We start from the raw sequence: 21,969 nt of genomic DNA on the forward strand, positions 1-21,969 counted from the left end.
TAGCTATGAAAATTTCAGGATGAAACCAAATGAAGATATCAAAGCTGTGACGGATAGATTCTCAACGATTGTCAATGGTCTCAAATCATATGGAGAGATCATTTCAAATGAAAAGCTTGTGAGGAAGTTAGTTTACTCCCTTCCAAAATCACGGCAATCAAAGAAGACGACAATCATCGAGTCTAAGGACCTAACGTCCTTAACTCTTGAGGAGCTAATCGGTTCACTCCTCACTCATGAAATGATGCTTGAAGATAAGGTGAGCCTCGATAAGATTGAAGAGACACCAAAGGAGAAGGGGAAGGAGAAGAAGAAGAAGAAAAACATTGGATTTGCTCTCAAATCCATAAAAGATGAGAGTGATTCGGATGAAGATGACGATTACGAGGAAATTGCATTGTTTGCCAAACGGTTCAGAAAAATGATGAGACCTTACCGAGGAAGAAAATTCAAACGAAATGAAGGCCTCAAAAATGAACCAAAAGAGAATGACCCAATCATTTGCTATGAATGTAAAAAGCCGGGGCATGTCAACTATGATTGCCCACAATTGAAGAGAAAGGGTTAATAAAAGAATAAGCACAAGGCTCATGTGGATACATGGAGCGATGAAGAAGGTTCCGATGAAGAGGAACAAGAAGTAGCAAACTTGTGCTTGATGGCATTCGGGGAAGATTCTAAGGTAACCTATAACTCATCTGATTTTGATGATTTATCCTATGATGAGTTATTAGAGGAATATAATGGGTTGGCTTCGGATTATGAGAAATTGTTTTTAAAATATAAAAATGATATTTCAAAATTGAAAAATGAAAATAAACTCATATCCAAAACCAACAACGATCTTGAAAGTAAAATCAAATATTTGCAAATCAAACTAGAAGAGTTTGAAAAGAAAATTTTGGATTTGCAAAATTTACTTTCAAAGGTCAATGATGATCATCAAAAGAAAATTGATGATCTTAAAGCTTCTTTTGATAAAGTTGGAACAAAACGTTTTGAAAATGGAGAAAATTCAAAATCCAACTTTGTTAGAAAAAGTTTTAAAAACTAGAATCATAGAGGTCCTCAAAGAACCTCTAATGGAAAAATCTTTAGAAGCATATGGGTTCCTAAAGAGATCATTACTACTAACGATAAGGATATCCTACACAAATAGATACCTAAGGGGACTAGGATTTTGGAAACTAATGAATATGGACCCAAAAGAATTTGGGTACCAAAAATTAAAAATTAATCTATATTTGTAGGAAATGGAGCATTACTACAAGGCACGGGAAACAAATCTAAATTCATGGTACCTTGATAGTGGATGCTCGAGACACATGATCGGGGACAAAAACCGGTTCATAGAGCTTAACGCAAAAAATGGAGGAGAAATGACTTTTGGTGATGATTCAAAAGGTCACATTGAAGGTATAGGTACAATAGGTAATACCTCTTCCATACAAATTAAAAATGTGTTATATGTGAATGGATTAAAGCATAATCTCTTGAGTATTAGTCAATTATGTGATAAGGGATTCAATGTCATATTTGAAACTAATGGTTGTAAAGTCATTGACATTGCATCTAATAGGATTATGCTTGTTGGTCATAGAATAGGAAACATATACATGGTGCATTTAGACTCTATAGAAATGACTAATTTATGCCTAGTTGCAAAGGATGAGCATGATAGTTGGTTATGGCATAGGAGACTAGGACATGCTAGCATGAGTTTTTTACAATGGTTAGTTCACGGAGAATTGGTTCGAGGGCTGCCTAAACTAAAATTTGATAATGATAAAATCTGTGATGCTTGTGCTAAAGGAAAACAAAAGCGAGTTTCTTTTAAATCCATTAATGATGTGTCAACTAGTAGAGTATTACAATTGATCCATATAGATCTTTTTGGGCCAATTAGGACTACTAGCTTGGGTGGAAAACAATATGCATTTGTCTTGGTAGATGACTATTCTAGATATACTTGGGTTCTATTCTTAAGTACTAAAGATGAAGCATTAGAAAATTTCATCACATTTTCAAAAGTAATCCAAAACGAAAAAGGTTACTCTATCACTAGTGTTAGAAGTGATCATGGCACTGAATTTGAAAATCTTGGATTTAATGAGTTTTGTAATTCTAATGGTATTAGCCATAATTTTTCAGCACCTAGAACCCCTCAACAAAATGGAGTTGTTGAGAGGAAAAATCGAACTTTAGAAGAAATGGCTAGAACCATGCTTTGTGAAAATAATTTGCCAAATTATTTTTGGGCGAAAGCCACAAATACCGCTTGTTATGTTGTAAATCGAGTAATGATTAGGCAAATTTTAAAGAAAACTCCATATGAAATTTTCAAAAATAAAAAGCCTAACATTAGCTATTTTCATCCTTTTGGATGTAAATGTTTTCTTTTAAACAACGGTAAAGAAAACCTTGGCAAATTTGATGCTAAAAGTGATGAAGGAATTTTTCTGGGTTATTCCTTAAATTTTAAAGCTTATCGAGTATTTAATAAAAGAACTTTGGTTGTAGAAGAGTCTATACATGTTTTTTCGATGATAATCTCCTTCCGATGAAGGATTCTTGTTTGAATGATGATGTAGGTATTATAAATACAAATGACGTTAGACATGACATTGGAGAATCATCATCAAAGGAAGAAACGAAAGATGAGGAAACTTATGATCCTCTTGAGAATCCAACCATTGAAGAAAGTGAAGTATCTTATCCAAGAGAGTACAACTATGTCAAGGATGGTGAGATTATAGGTGATCCATCCAAAGGGGTAACAACTCGATCTTCTCTTAGAAATATTTGTAATTATGTTGCATTTATTTCATACATAGAGCCTAAGAATATTAAAGAAGCATTAAATGATGAACATTGGATTATGGCTATGCAAGAAGAGTTAAATCAATTTGAGAGAAATAAAGTATGGACATTAGTTGAAAGGCCTAGTAATAAATTTACTGTAGGTACTATATGGGTATTTAGGAATAATCTTGATGAGAGTGGTAATATAGTGAGAAACAAGGCTAGACTTGTTGCTCAAGGGTATACTCAAGAAGAGGGTATAGACTATGATGAAACATACGCTCCTGTAGCTAGGATGGAAGCAATTAGAATGTTATTAGCATTTGCATGTTTTCATGAATTTAAACTATATCAAATGGATGTTAAAAGTGCATTTTTAAATGGTTTTATAAAAGAAGAAGTGTATGTGGAACAACCTCCAGGTTTTGAAGATTCAAAATTTATGGATCATGTTCTTAAATTGACAAAAGCACTTTATGGTTTAAAACAAGCTCCTAGAGCTTGGTATGAAAGATTGTCAAATTTTTTAATTGAAAAAGGTTTTTCAGAAGGGAAGGTTGACACTACATTGTTTTTAAAGCATAAAGGTAAAGATTTATTAGTAGTTCAAATTTATGTTGATGATATAATATTTGGTTCTACTAATGATGTTCTTTGCCAAGAATTTTCTAAGCTAATGCAAAGCGAATTCGAAATGAGCATGATTGGGGAGCTCTCATTTTTCTTGGGACTCCAAATCAAGCAAAGAAAAGATGGCATCTTCATCAATCAAGCTAAGTACATCAAAGATATGCTCAAGAAGTTTGAACTGGAAAATGGGAAACCTCATGACACTCCAATGAGCTCTTCTACAAAGCTTGACTTGGATGAAGGACGTAAATGTGTGGATGTTAAATTATATAGGTCAATGATTGGTTCTTTGCTTTATCTAACTGCAAGTAGACCGCACATTATGTTTAGTGTTTGCTTATGTGCTAGATTTCAATCATGCCCTAAGGAATCACATTTACTAGCTGTTAAGAGAATCTTTAGATACCTTAAGGACACTCCTAGTTTAGGACTTTGGTATCCTAGAGACTCTAGCTTTAGCTTGCATGCCTTTTCTGATACGGATTATGGAGGATGCAAATTAGATAGGAAAAGCACCTCTAGTACTTGCCAATTCCTTGGAAATATGTTGATTTCTTGGTTTTCAAAGAAACAAAATTGTGTTGCATTATCTACCACTGAAGCCGAATACATTTCAGCTGGTAGTTATTGTGCACAAGTTTTATGGATGAAACAACAACATTTTGATTATGGAATTGAAGTAGGTACCATTCCTATCAAGTGTGACAATACTAGTGCTATTTATCTCACTAAAAATCCCATCCAACACTCTAGAACTAAGCACATTGAAATAAGACATCACTTCATTAGAGACCATGTCACTAAGGAAGATGTAGTTCTAGAATTTGTTGATACTTTGCATCAATTAGCAGATATCTTTACAAAACCTTTAGACAATGAACGTTTTTTGGACACTTAGGAGAGAATTAAGTTTAACTGACCTATCTTCACATAGTGTTTAAAATAATTTTAGCACTTTTAAGACTAAATGAAAAATGCTTATAATAGTAATTTATGATTACATTCATTGCTATTAGTTAGGGGGAGTTTATGATTCTTGATGAAAAATTAACTTTATGTTCAAATGTAGTTTAAGGATTAATTTGATTGATTGAACATAATTAATTTTTGATATATGAGTTGCCAATACCACTAGAGAAGATTAATTTAGCATTTTGAGTGTTTAAAATACAGATTTTTGAATTATAGGGCAGAGGGAATCGATACCCCCTTGAAGGGGAACCGATTCCCCCTTTGAAGGGGAACCGATTCCCCCCCAGGGGAATCGATACCCCCTGAGGGTTCTGGTTATACCACGCCCAGAACTCTTTCTTTGCCTCAAACTCTTTTCTCGCCTTCTTCACATCGTTCCCCTCTTTACTCTCTCCCTATCTCCATTTTTTCCTCAAATCAACGTTTCTTATCGGAATTCTTCAAATATCATCTTCTAAACCTGCTAGCATCATTAAAATCGTGCAAACAACATCAAAATCCACTCAATCTCATCTTTCAAAGTAAATTTTTCTAAACTCTCTATTTCATTGATTTTGAACATATGACTAGTTTAAATTAGTTCTAAATAGAAATAGTGATCGGGCATTGCTTATTAGTGTTTAGAAACTAAATTTTTACAACTAATTTCATCAAAAACACAAGATTTTTTCCAAAATTTTTGAAATTTTCGAAATAATTTTTTTTTATTATTGTGTTTTGATTGAATTATGTTGTTGTTATGAAAACTATACATATATTGATTTTCAAAATCTCATTTTTCAATAAGTTTTTCAAAAACTTTGCCCATTAGGATTAGTTTAAGAGAACCTTGAAATATTGAGAACTCAATTGAGTTTTGGGATTGATTGAATTGCATACATGTGTTTTCTAAATTGCAGGTTATCCATTCTATTCCGATTTCCTAAACCATGTCTAATGCTAAACGTGCTAGGTCATCATCTAGTCGCTCAAACCGTCAATCTAACCTACCTCCAAATCCTCCACCTATTCCTGAAATTCCTATTCCTAATCCTGTTGACCCTAATATGACTATCCAAAACTCGTGTTTCATTCATCCTGGTCCTAGAAATCATCATTTTTGGTATTATCAATATTTTGACTCTTACAAAATTAGAGAAGAACGTATCCCTTCTCGTCAAGCTATGATAGATATCAATTTTAGATATCTTCCTCTTTTACAAGAGTGAAAATTTGATAAACTTTGTGACCTTGAACCTATAGTTTACCATCAACTTGTTCGCATATTCTATTTTAATGTTGTGTGTGTTAAAAATTGAGCTCAAACCAAAACCATAGCAGTTCATTCCTATCTTCTAGGACAATTCATCCATCTTGACTCGGCTTACATAGCTAATGAATTAGGATTAGATAATGATGGTATATCAAATGAAAAACAATTTTTAGGTTATCATTATAAAAAAAGGGATAGTGCGAGTGTCTTAGATCTTCATGATCGTTTTCTTCATCTAATGATTTCTTGGTGGTTTCGACCATCCGGAGGTCGTTACTTTACTCTTCGTGCTTTAGATCTTTGGTGGTTACATTGCTTCCAAAACAATCTTAAAATAAATCTTCCTGAGATTATTTTTGCTGAAATTGTTGAAATCGTAAACCAAGTTCCAAATAAGAAACTCTATTCATCTCTAGTTTACGGTTGCATTTTGAGTAATCTATTTTCTAAAGCCGGACTTAGGGTAGGTCTAGATGTCGTCTTTCCTCTCAAGAAACAAATTAATCTTCGTTCCTTAACGAGAGCGGGATGGATAAAGAATAAGGACACCGGTGAATGGGTTCGATCTTCTGAAAATACTCCGGGAGCTAGCTCTTCTCAAGCCCACCAAAAGCTGACGACGATCCCAAGCTTGAACAATTAATGCAAGATATTGACAAAGCCAATGATGAGCCTGAACAACACGAGGAACAAGCTCAGCAAGAAGATCATGTGCCTTCATATTTTCAATCATTTATGGAGACATTTGATTTCCGTTATGCATCCTTGGATTCTCGCTTCACTTCTATAGAATCTCACTTCTCGACTATGGAAGCTCAACAATTGGAAATTCTCCGGGAGATGCGTGCAAACAATGAAGCAACCAACACTCGTATTAATGAACTCACTCATGAAATGGCAGCGATGCGAGCTCATTTCCCTCCTCCCGATCGTCCTACGGATGCTTGAACTTTGATCTTTGCTTTGCTTGTTTGGATTGAACTTATTGTTAAAACATTTTGAATAATTTTGGATTGATTATTTTTGGTTGTTCGAACTTATGTTTAATACATTTGATTTGGATTTCGTGTTTATTTTGCATCTTTAGATATATATATGACCAATTATCCATTACATGTTTATGAATATTGATTATGAAACTAATGGCTAACCTCTCTTTTGATTGTGTTCTTAGCAGTTTAAGCTTTATATATATATAATCAATTGGCTAAATGATTTCAAAACCTTGTTTAAAATCTTTTACGAGTCTTTTTGATTTAACAAAAAAGGGGAGATAAAATATAAAAGCGTTTTTGTAGAGGAATAGTGTTAAAGTAAGGGGGAGTAGTATTTTTCAAAATCAAAATTCATTTTGAAAATTAGAAAATCTTAAAATGTTTTGTTATATCAAAAAGGGGGAGATTGTTGAAAACATTTTGATGTTTCGATATAACAAATTAAATTAAAAGAATTTTAATTTTGAAAATGATTTTTCTAAGCATATTCGATATATTAAATCGAATATCAAAATATTACTCAAAGTATTTCAAAGTTCATTTTAAATCCTTACTCAAGCGTAAAAATAAGTTTTAATCTTAAAAATAATTTCAAAAAGATTTTACAAAATATTTCGAACCATTTCAAAGCCAAAAATTCCAGATTGCTCAGAGAGACCCGATTCCCCCCCCCAAGGGGGTATCAATTCCCCCCAAATGGTTTGGCTCCGAGAATTCCAGTATGCTCAAAGGGAACCGATTCCCCCCAGGGGTACCGATTCCCCCCACTGTTCAACGGTCGAAATATTTGAATTTTACACTTAGGGAACCGATTCCCCCCACGCTCCAAGCAGAAATATTTATTGTTTTCACACTTAAACGGCTACAATAACTTCATTAATGATCCCCAACGTTCAGAAGTGATTCAATGTGTATTGAAGCAAGCTTAGAAGCCATTGATCAACAATAAGAAACATCAAGCAACTAGAATCAAGAGAGAATCAAAGAGAAAGCATCAAACCTCAAGTTTGACCATTTCAAGCCTATTTTTCATTCAATATTCATTTTGCTTTCAAGAACACTTATTGTGCTCAATCGTATTTATTCTTGAGTGTTCTTTCTTTGTTCTATAATTGTGCAAACATATTTGTCTTGTGAGATTTTTCTTGTAAGTTTGCAAATTTGTAATCTTCTCTTTGAGAAAAGAGTGTTCTCAAGAATTGGGGTATATTCTTGAGGGAGTTGTAAGGTTATCTCTTTGACCTCAAAAGAAAGAACAAATTAGTGAATTTGTTGGAAAATCCTTAGTGTGGATAGCTAAGGTAGTGGACGTAGACTTTGGTTGATAAAGTCGAACCACTCTAAATCGCTGTGCAATTACTTTCAATTTTCTGCAAAAGCTTCCACAATTTTTTAATTGCCAATTCACCCCCTCTTGGCCGATTCCGTCGATTGATTAACTCAACAGTATGCATCTAATATATCATGTACTAGTTATTCTATTATTTAGTGTCATGCATGCAAAGCAAAGTAATAGGGTTTTCAAATTATGCGTATATAGAAGTAGAAAACTACTATAAGAAGTAAAACAAAATAGATGTGCATGATATTTTTAATATTACGTTTATTATTAATGATACTAACTACTCTGATTGAATTAGATTAATGAATGTTCTTCTAACATTATATATATATATTGACCGAAATATAATTTAGGCAACTAATTAAGAAAAGGTATAGTTTGAATTCTTAATCTTATATTAAGCCTTTGATTTATAAATTATATTAAGTCCGAACAATGAGCATCCCTACGAACCTTAACCTATTCTAGATCGAGCAATGTCTACCCTTGTCGCTGTTCTGTAATGTTATGTGCTACAATTTTCCTATCAATTATATATATATATATATATTGAATAACTCATCATCTTGAATCATGAATTCAGCTTAAAACAATATAAGTAATCCCAAAAGGCTTCGGTTCATCTAACTTTTTTCCGGTAGTAAATCCTAACTCGAACCAAACAATAAATTTTCAGGAAAAGAAAATACCTATTGTCAAAAATGATGAAACTGTCTTCACTCTTCACCGGCAGAACAAATCATGCTGGAAAAAAAGAAGAAAAGAATTACTCAATGATGATAAATATTGCTAAGAAGGGAAGATAACGATAACTTAAAGTAGTCTTGTTTAAGCAACTTTGGGGTATGGCAAAAATTGAATTATCCAATGCCAGAGCACAACAATCAATGGAGCTTTAAATAATAGTTGAGTTGAATTTTTGAAAATCACACAAGTAGTAAACATGCAGAAGTTCTAGTATGCATTTAGGTACTCTGGTATGGACAGAATAAGAGAATACACGAGTGAAATGCACCATAATAGAGATGAAATCTTAAGCATTATACATAATCAAAGTAAATACTTTACCATAGAAAACACTAGACTACAGGGTCCTTCCCAAACCAACAAAGAAAAATGGATATTGTCTCCTCCAGTCGTAGTGAAAGATAAACTACAATGCAAGCTTCAAATAGTGCAAGAGAAAGTCATGGTTAGGAGTTATAGCAAGAAAAAAGGAAGAAATGGAAATTGAGGCGTGTAGAAAACAAACCTCATGAGTTTTAACAACTTTCGCAGCTAAAGCAATAGCTTCAAATCACGCCTTGCAAAGATCTTCTGCTCTAGAGAAAAGCAATATAAATAAGGTGGGGCATTAGTTAGATTGTTGTTATTGTTAAGGTTAAAGAAAGTCATTGTTAGTTTAACAAGTCAGGAATATCAGATCATCCTTGCATAAAAGATTCGCAATTATGTAAATTCAATTGAGCAAAAAGGGATGGATAAACACTAAAATATATTATCTAAGGTGATTCATATAGAAACCTTAAACATTCAACAGTCGTTTGATGTGAATCATTTGTATATTTATATTTGCAAACATGGAACTCTCCATGATTTATACATCTCACTTCACCATTCATGGCAGCACAAAATATGCAGAATCTTTAAACGGGAAAAAGTTGTCATCAACTAACATTACCTTGAGCAACTCTGTTCAGTCAGTTTTTGCATACTTCTGGGCAGCTTTTTGTTGTTACTATAAATTTAGATTAGGGTCCTTGTAATCTTCGGGTGAGAGCCAAAGGAAAATGGCTTGTTTATAGCGATGGGAATTGATTGATTTGTATCTGGTTTGGATCCAAATAGGTCAAACATTATGGGAGATGATCAAATGAGAATAAGCCGATTAATTTTAAAATGAGATCAGTTGTTTGGACAAAATAATTAAATTTCAATATACGATATAGTATTTTTTTTATAAAAATTGCAAATTTCAATGGTATATTTTGATGAATTCCACAAAGGAAATGTAAACAAGTTGCTGAGAAGTTACGTGGTAACCACGGGGTCAATGAGTACAAGTAACTCATAAATGTTTAATGAATGGGGGGGGGGGGTTTCCTTCCTTCTTCCTTTTAATTGACTTGTTCTTCCAGAGTAAACTACGAACAAGACTCATGGTCATGGCACTATCATTTACGTTGAGTTTGAGTTACATACGTCATCAGGACGAGGTAGGAGGGGCAATCATCTCCTCTACAAATTTTAAATATTTTTATATTTTAATTTTTAAAATTTTCTATTAATAATCTATTTCACCCCTAAAATTTTATAAATTTTCTTAACATAAAATCTTATGCACATTCATATATATATATATATATATATATATATATATATATATGTTGGTTGAGATTTTTGGAATGAACTAGCACCGAATCCTTCTTTTTTATTCTCCTAAGACGCGTCGAATCAGTATTCTTCCTTGTTAATTTCCTCCCAGTAGCCATGCATGTGAATATCTTTCTGTAATTTTTCCTAGTTTCATGGGATAGGGGCACTAGTCTGCCACTTCCTATTATCAAAGGATTTTTAATCATTCTCTTCCAGATCTAAACCTTTTACTAAATTCTAAAAAAAGACTTCAAGACGAAATGTTGCAAAGAAATCAAACCAAAGGAGGAATAACGCGGAGATATAAAGAAATAAGAGCCAAAAGGTCGATGGTGGAGGAAGATGTTCTTACCTTTTTTACTGTCGTCGATGGTGGAGAACCGATGTGAGGGTTGATGGAGGAAACAGAGCAACTGACTGGGGAATAATACGATGAAGAGAATAGGGCTAGGGCTCAGTCGCAAAATTTGGGGGTTTTATAGAAAGTCGCGGCATTTGCAATTCAAACGCTGCTATAGCCTCTATTAAAATGCGCAGCGTTTGTTTTCAAAAACGCCACTTTTTCACTATTATTTGCGGCGTTTTTCAAAAAACGCCACTAAATATTAAATCTATTGACGCGTTTATATAAAAACGCCACTAATGTCCAAATATTTAGCGGCGTTTTTGTTTTACAATGCCACTAAAGTAACCCTCTATAGCGGCATTTTAATAACAATGCCACTAAAATTCTATTATATTGCGATGTTTATATAAAACCGCCGCTAAATCATTATCCTTGAAATGACATTTATTGAAAAAACGCCAATATAGATGAACATATTGTGGTATTTTTTGATACAAACGTCGCAAAAGTTAGATCTATGGCGGCGTTTTTTGATACAAACGCCGCAAAAGTTAGGTCTATGACGACGTTTTTTATACAAACGCCGCTAATTACCTTTATTTATATAAGATTACTTGATTTTAAATATTTCATTTCTTCTCTACATAAACTTAATAAACTTAATTTACTATCATAACGCTTAATGTAATTAACAACAACCATATATTTTAATTAAGGCACACATTATGCATAACAACAAAATACATTAAAATCCACTCCAACATTAAAGTTATGCATAAACAGTCTTAATATTGTTCACTAGAATTTCGTTTTCATTGCTCCTTCGTGGGGAAAGGACGTAAAAAAGCTGTTTTCCTTGTTTGACGACGCATCGTTAAGTTTTTCCTCTGTGAAAACTCTATATGGAGAAACTCTTCATCCATTTCACCAAATAAATCCCCTACCTCCGGTTCACCAAGAAGACTCCATGCGCTATTCAGTGCTTCACTTGAAACATATAATGACCTTCCACCTAAAATATGAAACTTGATTGGAGGTGGCTTGGAAACATAATCAAACATTAAAAAAATTAAATAGATGATATAAAGGTTTACTTGGAGTAACAGTAGAGGTAACGTCTTCTTTATTGAGGATAGATATTGCTTTTGCTATTGAAGATTCTTTCAACGCCACAGAGTTACCAAATTCGGTTCTAAACATCGGGTATTTATCAAGTCCTCTATCATCGTTCTCAATAAGCTTTGAACATCCTACATGCATGCGATCTATGAAATTTTATAGTAAAAAAATTTTAGCGCCACAAACTTTCAACGATTAATTATTACCTTCATTTAGGAGATTGAACATGGAAGGGTGTTTTGCAATAGGAGGGCCTTTTGGGTCATCATCGAGTTTGGACGGCAAGTTCGAACTGATAGCCTCCCAACGATAATTTAATCCATCGTCAGAGCAAAGACACCACGTGGACATTTTGACGATAATTTCTCTTACTGAATGCAACACCTGCTCTTTGTACCACAACAGATAAAGTTTTGCACGAAATGTTTACCTGATCGTAATGCAAGTAGATGTGGTAAAATAGATATATAAACAGGAATATTCTAGCAACCTGGCAAAACCATCAAAGACTATTATACGAGACTGCATGATAATTGGTGGAAAGGACGTAATGCACAGTAAAGGAAAAAATTCGACAGCAATAAACTGATTTCACTAACCAGCCATGCAACAAATATTACAACTCCATTGATCAAGTAAGCTCTGGTTCTCTTCATTCCAACTGTGTCAAGATACCTATATGAACCCAGAATATTTGTAACATAAAGTAAAATGCATTTTACAATTGACATAGGAGGAATCTATTTTTTACCATCTCAAGTTGATCCCAGGAGTTGTAGTCTCAGAGATGAGTACCATGAAGGTATAAAGTTGCCCCTCCCCAGTCAACATAGAATATGCTACAGCTGTTAGTGACAGAAGATGATGAAGGACCTGAATAACAAAAAGTTTGTTGCTTTCCATCAGGCTCACTAACTATACTTCAATATGAAGATGAAAAGCAGGGCAAGACTATGATCAAACAGTAAAATACCTACATATTCCATTCCATCTAGAGAAGGGTAAAACCAAATGATCATCCCCAAGTCAGCAAGAAAGTAACCAACCGATACCTGTCAAAAAAATTCTCGAAAGGTATAAACAGAGTCAGCAAGATGAATTCACAAAAATATATTTCCCTCTTGCACAAACAAGAGTGCTACAACTAGTTTCCAGACACAGTAAAAAACCAACTCGATGGGCAGTGTGTTACTTGGTCTGTGGTTGGTGAATAATTCCGTGACATTTAAAGCTTCTCTAATCGTATTTATTAATTAATTTAACATTCATTTGATAGCTCATTGTTCTGCAATATTAAAAGGCTAACATACTAAAAAAAATTACTTTTCCATATTTTTCACATAAGCCCTTATCTTTTTTTTTTGATAAGATTCACATAAGCCCTTATCATTATTTATTTAAGACAAGGGCTCATAAGCTCAGCTGTTCCACTTTGACATTCTCCAAGCACAGGGACCTAACTAAATTCACCTTTTAACACCAACTGCTAGATGATTCAAGAAACATAATAGCCAAACCATTGATCAACTTCAAGTAAAACTGGTATGCATTGACTTAACCCAACACCAGACATCCACTAAATTATTAGGAGGATATAAAGTTGCATCAGTAAGCAGACCATGCCACATGACCATTAAAGATCCCAGAGACACAGGATGAGATTTTACATTGATAGTGTACGAGACTGAGCTTTTAATAGCATAATCCCAATCAGGGTTAAAATGTTTGCTATATGCTAGCTACGTGCGACATGGGACATTTATTTTTACTAGTCTTCACATCAGAGGTGAATTGAACCCAGGTCTGACTCCCCTCCACTTTTCAATCCATTACTTTGCATGGCACGGTTAATCATATTCACAAGTATATGACTTTCACAAATAATAAATGGGTCCTGCTCGTGTGAACTGTAAAGTTTCAATGAACCCAGCTTACTGTAATCATTTGAACCAATCCTATAATCATTTGAACCAATCCTAACAAATCCCTAAGAAAATTTAACCCAGCTTACTGTAAAGTTTCAATGAAAAGTTTGACCTTGAGTTCAAGAAATGCTTGTATTAACCTAAAATATTCAGTTTGTTCAAAAATTGCAGAAGATGTTAACATTCGTGCACAATTTTGCACCACAATTATGTTGCTTGCGTTGCAAGAAAACAAGAGTTTTGGCTAAGGAGATATATTATATTCCTTTGGGGCTAGAAAAACCAACCGGCTGAGAACATTAGCCACATTAAAACAAAAATTGCACTTGCAGGCAAGACAAAGGATATGCATGTTACGTAGATAAACATATGATAGTACTCTTCATTGTTGTCCCTAGAAAACACAAGGTCAATTTCAGCATTAGAAACCAACAGTGATTCAGCAAAGTTTGTTGAATCAGTGGTAGTATCACCCGCATCATTTGAATTTATCAAGTAAAACTTTTCTTTCACTGGAAATTTAAATATTCAATAAAGAAACTTAGCACATCATTGTTTTTTCTATAGGATACAGTAAATATGCTAAAAATAAACCATTCAGGAGACATATATGTATCATACTGCATGACTAAAACGATTACGATTACATGTCACTACGGCAGACAGATCATATTCTTACTAATATCCAATTTATAAGTCAAACTTAAATACCAGACATAAATGGCCAAATATTATCTCAATTCCAAAAGTTTCCATTGAAGATGAAAAGAAAAGAATAGAAAAGAAAAAAGATCCTCACCCCCAAACTGAATGTAGACAGTGCAGAACTGCGGAAAGTAACCAGACCAGCATATTAGTTGTCAGAATAGAGATTTGACCAAAACACAAAGTATAAGGACATAGCTGTAATGAAAATTGCATTTAAGGTTGATATGGACCTGCATGAATGATCAAGACATTAATTCTATATAGATAAAAGCATATCGTAATAGAAAATTCAAGCTAACTACAAATATATGTCACCGGTTGCTCCACTCAGTGCGTTGGACTTTTGATAAACTAGGATAGCTCTTAAAGTAAACACTGCTAAATAATTGAGTAAGATCATAGACCTGGTACCAGGTAAACTAGGAAAAGTTAGTAAAAGAGAAATAAAGAAATAAAAAAAGGCTTTACAGAAACAGTGAAAACTGAAAAGAAACTAAAGCCCAATTTAATGTAATCATCATAGAAAAACATAAAAAAAAATTAGCTTCATGCAGCTGCAAATCGTCATTCTAACTCGAATGAATTATTTTCAATCTGAACAGAAAATCACAAAAAGGATAAGGAAACATACCATCTTGCATGCACAAATGCCACAAATAATTGATGTGTATGGAATGAAGGAATCTGCTAGTAAATATTCCTTTACCAGCAGCTCAGCCGGATTCTGGTAAGATTTGTTCTCCATAACTTCCATTTCAGAAAACAGTAACAGAACACATTCCTTAATCAATCAGTCAAGAAAAATAAACTTCTGTTGCCTCTTTGATTCTGTATTCCACCCGTACTTCACGATGAATAAAACATAAAACAATTTAATCAACATCAGAAAAAATTTAAAAAGGAAAAATTGTATGTTCAAAATATTGTTGATTTTTTTTATAAAAAAAAAAGAGTCAAGTGTAATTGATTTAATTTGAATTATAATCCACTAAAACTTCAAATATTTGCATTCCCTTCTAAGGCTCTAAGCCATAGAAAAAGTATGAACACTGTTCACCATAAATGAAAGACAATTAAATATATATATATATATATATATATAGTCTATCATATTCGCATCCCAATCATCTATAAGGGGAGAATAGGGGCAAGGGGAGGATGGCATGATGAGAAAACCAGAAAAGATACAGAATATGCACTCAACAGAGTTAGTAGTCCAGTCTTGAATTGGGATGGGCAAATCCTCAAAGTCATTTTTGAGGCCACATTGCAGAATTGCAGTAAACGTATATATAATGTGTTTCATTCTTGAACACAGGTGATATAGAAAAAGAGTAGTGAATTTAGCAAATAGGAAATCCTTCAAAGTTGAGGTATATATTAAACATGGCAAGACATGCACTTCGAATAACATATACTATTAGCTCATTTTAATAAAGAATGCTCAATCGATGTCAATGGTGGTTTAATAAATATTAAAATAAATTGACATAAACGCTCAAGGAAAAGAAGTTTTAATCTAAATAGTATACCGGTATACATCAAAGATTCAGAATTTGTTCTCCCTAAACAATCAGGTTCTATTATTTTCTCACACTAAGCAGCAGGGATATGTAAACACATACTGATACAAAATGATAAGAACAGGGTGAAAAGAAATTTTCTAGAAAATTAAGCAACGGGTACAGTAGGAATCAACAATAAAAAAATTGAATATAATAATAAACAATAAAACTGTAAAACTTATACTTTCCAACTAGATTTTATTACTATGGAAACAGTTTTTCAATTTTTAAAATTAACTTATAAATTTAGAAAACCTGAACCTCAGATTTTTAATTAGAACTAAATTGCTTATTATTGATTCCATATGAGAAAAATGTGACAAAAAAGCCTGGTGCGAATCCAGTCACATCTAGACTTTTCCAGCGGCGTCTTTACCGTATTGCAATCTATATTAATTTTATTTTTACATGGCACGTCTTCATATAATCTGAACACGAGATCTCTATTTTTTTTTGACCCCTTAGATTCCAGCAATGTGTATAACACTTGGAAACCACCTTGACAATTGACACAATGTTCGTGCTTCACAGTTCTTGGCAAAATGTTATTCAAGTTACAACTTACAAGATGATAAGAAAAAATAAAACATTGTGATGCTAAAGAAGGGGATGTGGAAAACAGAGCCAAGCTTTTTTGTCCGTTTGCAGCCATTGCATATAGTAGAAGTAAATACAACTATTTCCCTACGCATGGTAGCCCTAATCGTGATTAATTAATCTCTTTTGCATCAAATTACAGCAACTGGTTCAATCATACAACAAGGATTTGCATAGAAAATAATATTCAAAACAAAAGTGCAACCAACAGAAAACCCAATGCAGAAAGCCAGAAAGATATATCATCAAATTAACAAATAAAAGGAACAACATGCAAACAACCAAAAGAATCAATAACAATCCAAACCAAAATGATTATACAAGATAGATAAGAAAAAGAAAAGAGAAGAAACATGAAACGAAAGAGAAGAAAAATAGGAGTACCGGAAATGGAGAAAATAAAAGAACGAAAATTACGGGAGAAAATAGGGATTTATTAGTCTTGGGCAAAGAGATAGTGAGATGGAAACTGCTGGACTCTTATTTCTCTTGTTTTCTCTTTTATACATAATATTATAATTCTTTCCTTTTCTATAAAAGTCAATAATTTTTACGGTATTATTTTGTTAAATATTCTGACTACTAAAAGATACAATATGGTAATATGATTATTCATATGTTCTAGACTTATTTTTTTTATTAAAAAATCAAAGGTTGTCTAAAATGGTAATTAATTTGTTTATTGAGATAGAATAAAATCTGATTACAGAATCATTTTAGTTTTATTTTGTGGATCAAATATCTGTTTATATTATATCGTTGCGTTAGTGCTTGGAACATTACGATGGCGAGTCAGTGTTTGAAAGCAATGACGATTTCAATGGACATCATTAAAATATGATTTTATCATATTTAAGTCAGCAACTTAACATCTAACTAAGATAAACGTCATTTTTTTAACGTAAAAGGACGATTGTAGAACATAGGAATAGTTGAGTGACCATTTTATAACTTTTAATAGTCGAAAGACTCAACAAAACAATGTCTCATAATTTGAGGGATATTTTATAACTTTTAATAATCAGGAGATTCAACAAAGTAACATCTGGTAGTAAGAGAGACCATTTAAGTACTTATTCTGAAAGAATTTTTTAATTACTTGCTACATTTAGAATTTTTTTAATTGGATATATTTAATTATTCAATTCATTAAAATATAATACATACAATAAAATATTTCTAAAAAATTTACATTATCTCTATTATAAAGTAATTTCTCATGCATGAACCAAGCGATCTCGATAGTAAAGAAATTGTTATTATTTTTTAAAGTTCTAGTTCGAGCACTATGAATACTAGAGGTGTGAACATTCAATGTCAAATGATTAAGAATTATCTTTGAACATATAAAACCTTATACTTACCCTAAAATAATAAAAAATAAATAAAGTATTTTCTCCTTAACAATATTTCTTTTTACCAATAAAAATATACATAAAAATCTAAAATATATAAGAATTTAAAAATTTTAAATAGACGACCGTCTCCTTCCGCTTCGTTCAATCCATCCATGTCTGAAATTAGCTTTGATTAAAATCTTCTATATATTCTTCAAATCATAGATTTTCCTCCAAATCTTCCTTCAGCTCTGAGATAACAAATGCCCTGTCAACTCACTTTAATCTCCCTCACCCAACCTAATTCACATTTACAGAAGAAATCATTAGATAATTGCATAATGTTCTTAAGAACCTTAGCAAACAAGGAAAAAAAAAAGTAGAATGAAATCAATCCAACACATTCTGTACAGTTCCGATTATTAGCAAGACTACAAATGAATCACGATCATAAATGAGTTATTGAATTAACTGGAAAAAAAAATTGTTTTAGGTTTTGGGTTTTTCAAAGATGGGAGAGATTCATTCGACAATCCAAACGTTAGAGAAAACGTCATTTGCGAGAGAAAAACATATTTCAAGATGAAAGTCATCTGACAATGAATGGCGTAGATTAAGGTTTAAGAAATTTTTGAGTGATTTCATGGGTTTGGTGAGAGATTCTCAATAATCTATTTTAATGTATTGAATGAGAAAATCAAAGTGAATCTTATCATTAAATTTGAGATTCATTGACCACCATATATGATAATCGATGGTGATTGAGATAATGGTACATTAGATAATTGTTGCAATCGATTAATTGGATGTCTTGATTGTTAAAAATAATTAATTGCATGACTTGATTGTAGTTCTTTGGAATCTAATATGTTTTTTTGGTTCCCCTCTTGGTTTCAGGGCTTCGTTATGACTAATTCGGATTGATCATCGTCTCACATATGACTTTGGTATGTGAGTGTCTCCCAGCGGATATTTTATGCATACATAAAACCTTAAGCTTAAGACATTCTTAAGCGGTATTAAATTGCTTCACTTGAATCAATTTCGTTAATAACAAATATATTTTTTTCATGTAAGAAAACTCGTCTAATATTTAACGATCATCCAATATGATCTGTTTGTGATAATTTATTAATTAAGTAATTTATTTATAACTTTTAGAAAATATTATTTATTCGAGAATTGAATCATTATATTTATTATATATGAATATTATATTTAAAATTTAATTTAATTTAAACATAATAAAAAAAACAAATCATAAAAATAATATGATATGAAAGAAAGAATAATATATATATACCAAAAGGCTTAACGTAGAAAGAATTACCTAAATTATATATATTTTTTCATTTAGATGTCTAATTTTTTTTATCAATTCAGGTATTTAATATTATAAACATTATCAGTTTAAGTGCTCCGACTATAATGATTGCTAAAAAAATCTGTTAAGCGACACTGGTCGTGTTCTGATAATTTTAAAAATTTTATTTAAAAAAAATTAAAAATATTATTATTTTTAAAAAACCCTAATTTCTCTAAAATTATATAAAAAACATAATTCCTGAAAATCTTTAAAATCTCCAACCCTAACCTTACTATATCTCTTACCGATCACGGTTGCCTATACCTTTGTCACCTCTCTTGTCGACTGTCGTCGCCTTTGTTGTCAGTTTCATCGGGTCACGTGGATTCGTCGGGTTATCAGGTCATGGGTTGTCAGATTCATTTTGTCCTCGGGTAGAGATTGACAACAACGACAAAAGACGGTGACCGACATGAGTAGAGATTAAAATAAAGATTTTTAAAATTTTGAGATTCTTTTATAAATATTTTAAAATTTTAAAATTTTTTAAACAAAAATTACATTTTTAATTTTTTTATCTTAAACTAAAATATTTTAAATGTAAAATATGTCACTGAACAAAAGATTTTAATATATTTTACAGTCATAACACTTAAAATAATAATATTCGTAGCATAAAATATCTAAATAAACAAGAACATTTAAACACATAAATTATAATTTAGACAATTTCTTTTTTATTTTAAACCTTAGAAAAACAATGATGATGGTTAAGTCGTGTCTTTTTATAATATCTAAACGAAATAAACGTGCAAGTTGTTAAAAAAACAAAAAAAGTCACGAAAATCTGAAATGTTCAATGCACTACCGCGTTAACTTTTTAATATATGAATATTAATATTACTTGGGAAGGATGAAATTTGGAGGTTACCAGACCCCTTCAACTCTGGCATTAATTACCAAGTCCAAAAAGGAATCTTGAAAAGACATTAATCATTAGTACACATTTAATGAACAGTAGACTTCTAAGGCGTTTGATTAGATTTACTTGTCAAACAAAGTCGGCCAAGAAACCGATTTAAATGATTCATTCACCTTTAGTCTATTTTATTAGTTTAATTATTATAATTTATAATATCAACAAATATGATGTAAAGTCACAATATCAACGCTTAAACTCCATAATTGTAGAGGACTAAGATTAATATTCTTAGTTTTCTCTCATTGGTAGGTCGTTAATTCTTTTTTATCTTTATTGATTGACGGTGATATTAATTTTAATTTTAATTACTGACTGTTGGTATTTTTTATTGTTCTTTTATTTTCTTATATTACATATTATTTTCTTTTATTTTTTATTTTCAATAAGTTTGTCTGTATGACACGTTTTCATCTGTTTTGACGACATATTTTTTTGCCTTTTAGCATTTTTTTCGGTCGTTTGACTGTTGTTTTCATTTATATTTTTTCTAAAGATTGATTTGACATAACCACGACTGCTCAAGATGACGCATATTTGTTATATTATTGATCTTTCATGCTTTGGATCCTCATATTGAATTTGGATACCTGCTATGCGTTTGTGAATAGCTTTTCACGTCGCTCGAGTCTGATTTACGGTTTGTCAGTGGTCTTTCAGTAGCTTGATCCCCTTTTGTGGTTCGTTTGCTGATGTGATCATATATGTTTATATCTATCTTTGTTCGAGTTTTCTTAGTTAGATTTTAATATTTCCTTGCATGGTCCTTATGTGATCTTAAATTGCTAGTTTTGTTTCAATGATTATAAGAAATTGTCCTAGTTATGTGCTTAATCTACGATCATGATAGTAAATTTTTATTGTAATTTATGATATTTTCTATTTTGAATAAAATTAATGATTTCTATAAAAAAAATTAGTGATTTTTATAAAAAAAATTATTAAAATTTATATTTGAATTAATTAGTTTAATATATATTTAATTCTTTTTAAAGATCTTGGATTCGAGTAGCTTTGTATGTAAGGTATGTACGTTATTAATGGTTAAAAAATATTCTAAACAGATACTATCTTATAATTATAAGACTATTCAAAAAAATGATGAGTTGAATGATATTAAATCGAATATATCCAAATTAACGTTAAAGGTTGTCAGTTAGCATTGCAAAATTTTATTATTAAAATACATATGCTACTTTTTATATACTATAATAAGAAGAGTTAATAAGCATTAGAACATGCAGTTAAAAGTTACCAATTAATACATTTCCTCACTCAGGTTGTGGGTTCAATACCCATTAGGAGTAAATTTCTCCTTCCCCTCCCCTAGATAGGAATGGTTGTAAAAAAATAGAGAGAATATATATTTTCTTCTGAATTCATTAACACCTAAGTTCTCCATGTACATGGATCGAAGGCCGATATTAGTACCAAATCAAATCTTCCATAAGAAAATAATAAACTTGTAAGGAATTTTCAACTTCTCTTAGGCATTACATTTTCACACAATTTGCTATATTCCATTAAAAACAAAACAACCTTTCAAAGTCGACTAGTTCTTGATTCATTGTTTAACCTTACACTTTGAACTTTAGAACAATCTTTCTTTCTTCCACACAAAGCCTTTTTCCATTTCAAAATTGTCAGGCAATACTTTTAGTAAGAAGATCTCAACCTTCTAGGAGGCTCCTCCGTTTCAAATTGCATTGTCTCAAGGA

General features: G+C 31.9%; 1 long non-coding RNA gene and 1 pseudogene across 1 annotated transcript; both read right to left on the bottom strand.

Annotated features, from left to right (window-relative positions):
* Nucleotides 1-11,685: 11,685 nt before the first annotated feature.
* LOC120162877 lies at nucleotides 11,686-12,170 on the bottom strand. Its single transcript, XR_005519581.1, has 3 exons — nucleotides 12,041-12,170; nucleotides 11,810-11,965; nucleotides 11,686-11,727 (listed from the first exon to the last, which is right to left on the bottom strand). It is a non-coding gene; the product is annotated as an uncharacterized LOC120162877 (long non-coding RNA).
* A 40-nt stretch (nucleotides 12,171-12,210) lies between these two features.
* Nucleotides 12,211-17,115, bottom strand: LOC120162848 (annotated as a pseudogene).
* Between the last annotated feature and the right edge of the window lie 4,854 nt (nucleotides 17,116-21,969).

The sequence above is a fragment of the Hibiscus syriacus genome, unplaced genomic scaffold, assembly GCF_006381635.1.
Source record: "Hibiscus syriacus cultivar Baekdansim isolate YM2019G1 unplaced genomic scaffold, ASM638163v2 tig00111409_pilon, whole genome shotgun sequence".
Classification (NCBI taxonomy): Eukaryota; Viridiplantae; Streptophyta; class Magnoliopsida; order Malvales; family Malvaceae; genus Hibiscus; species Hibiscus syriacus.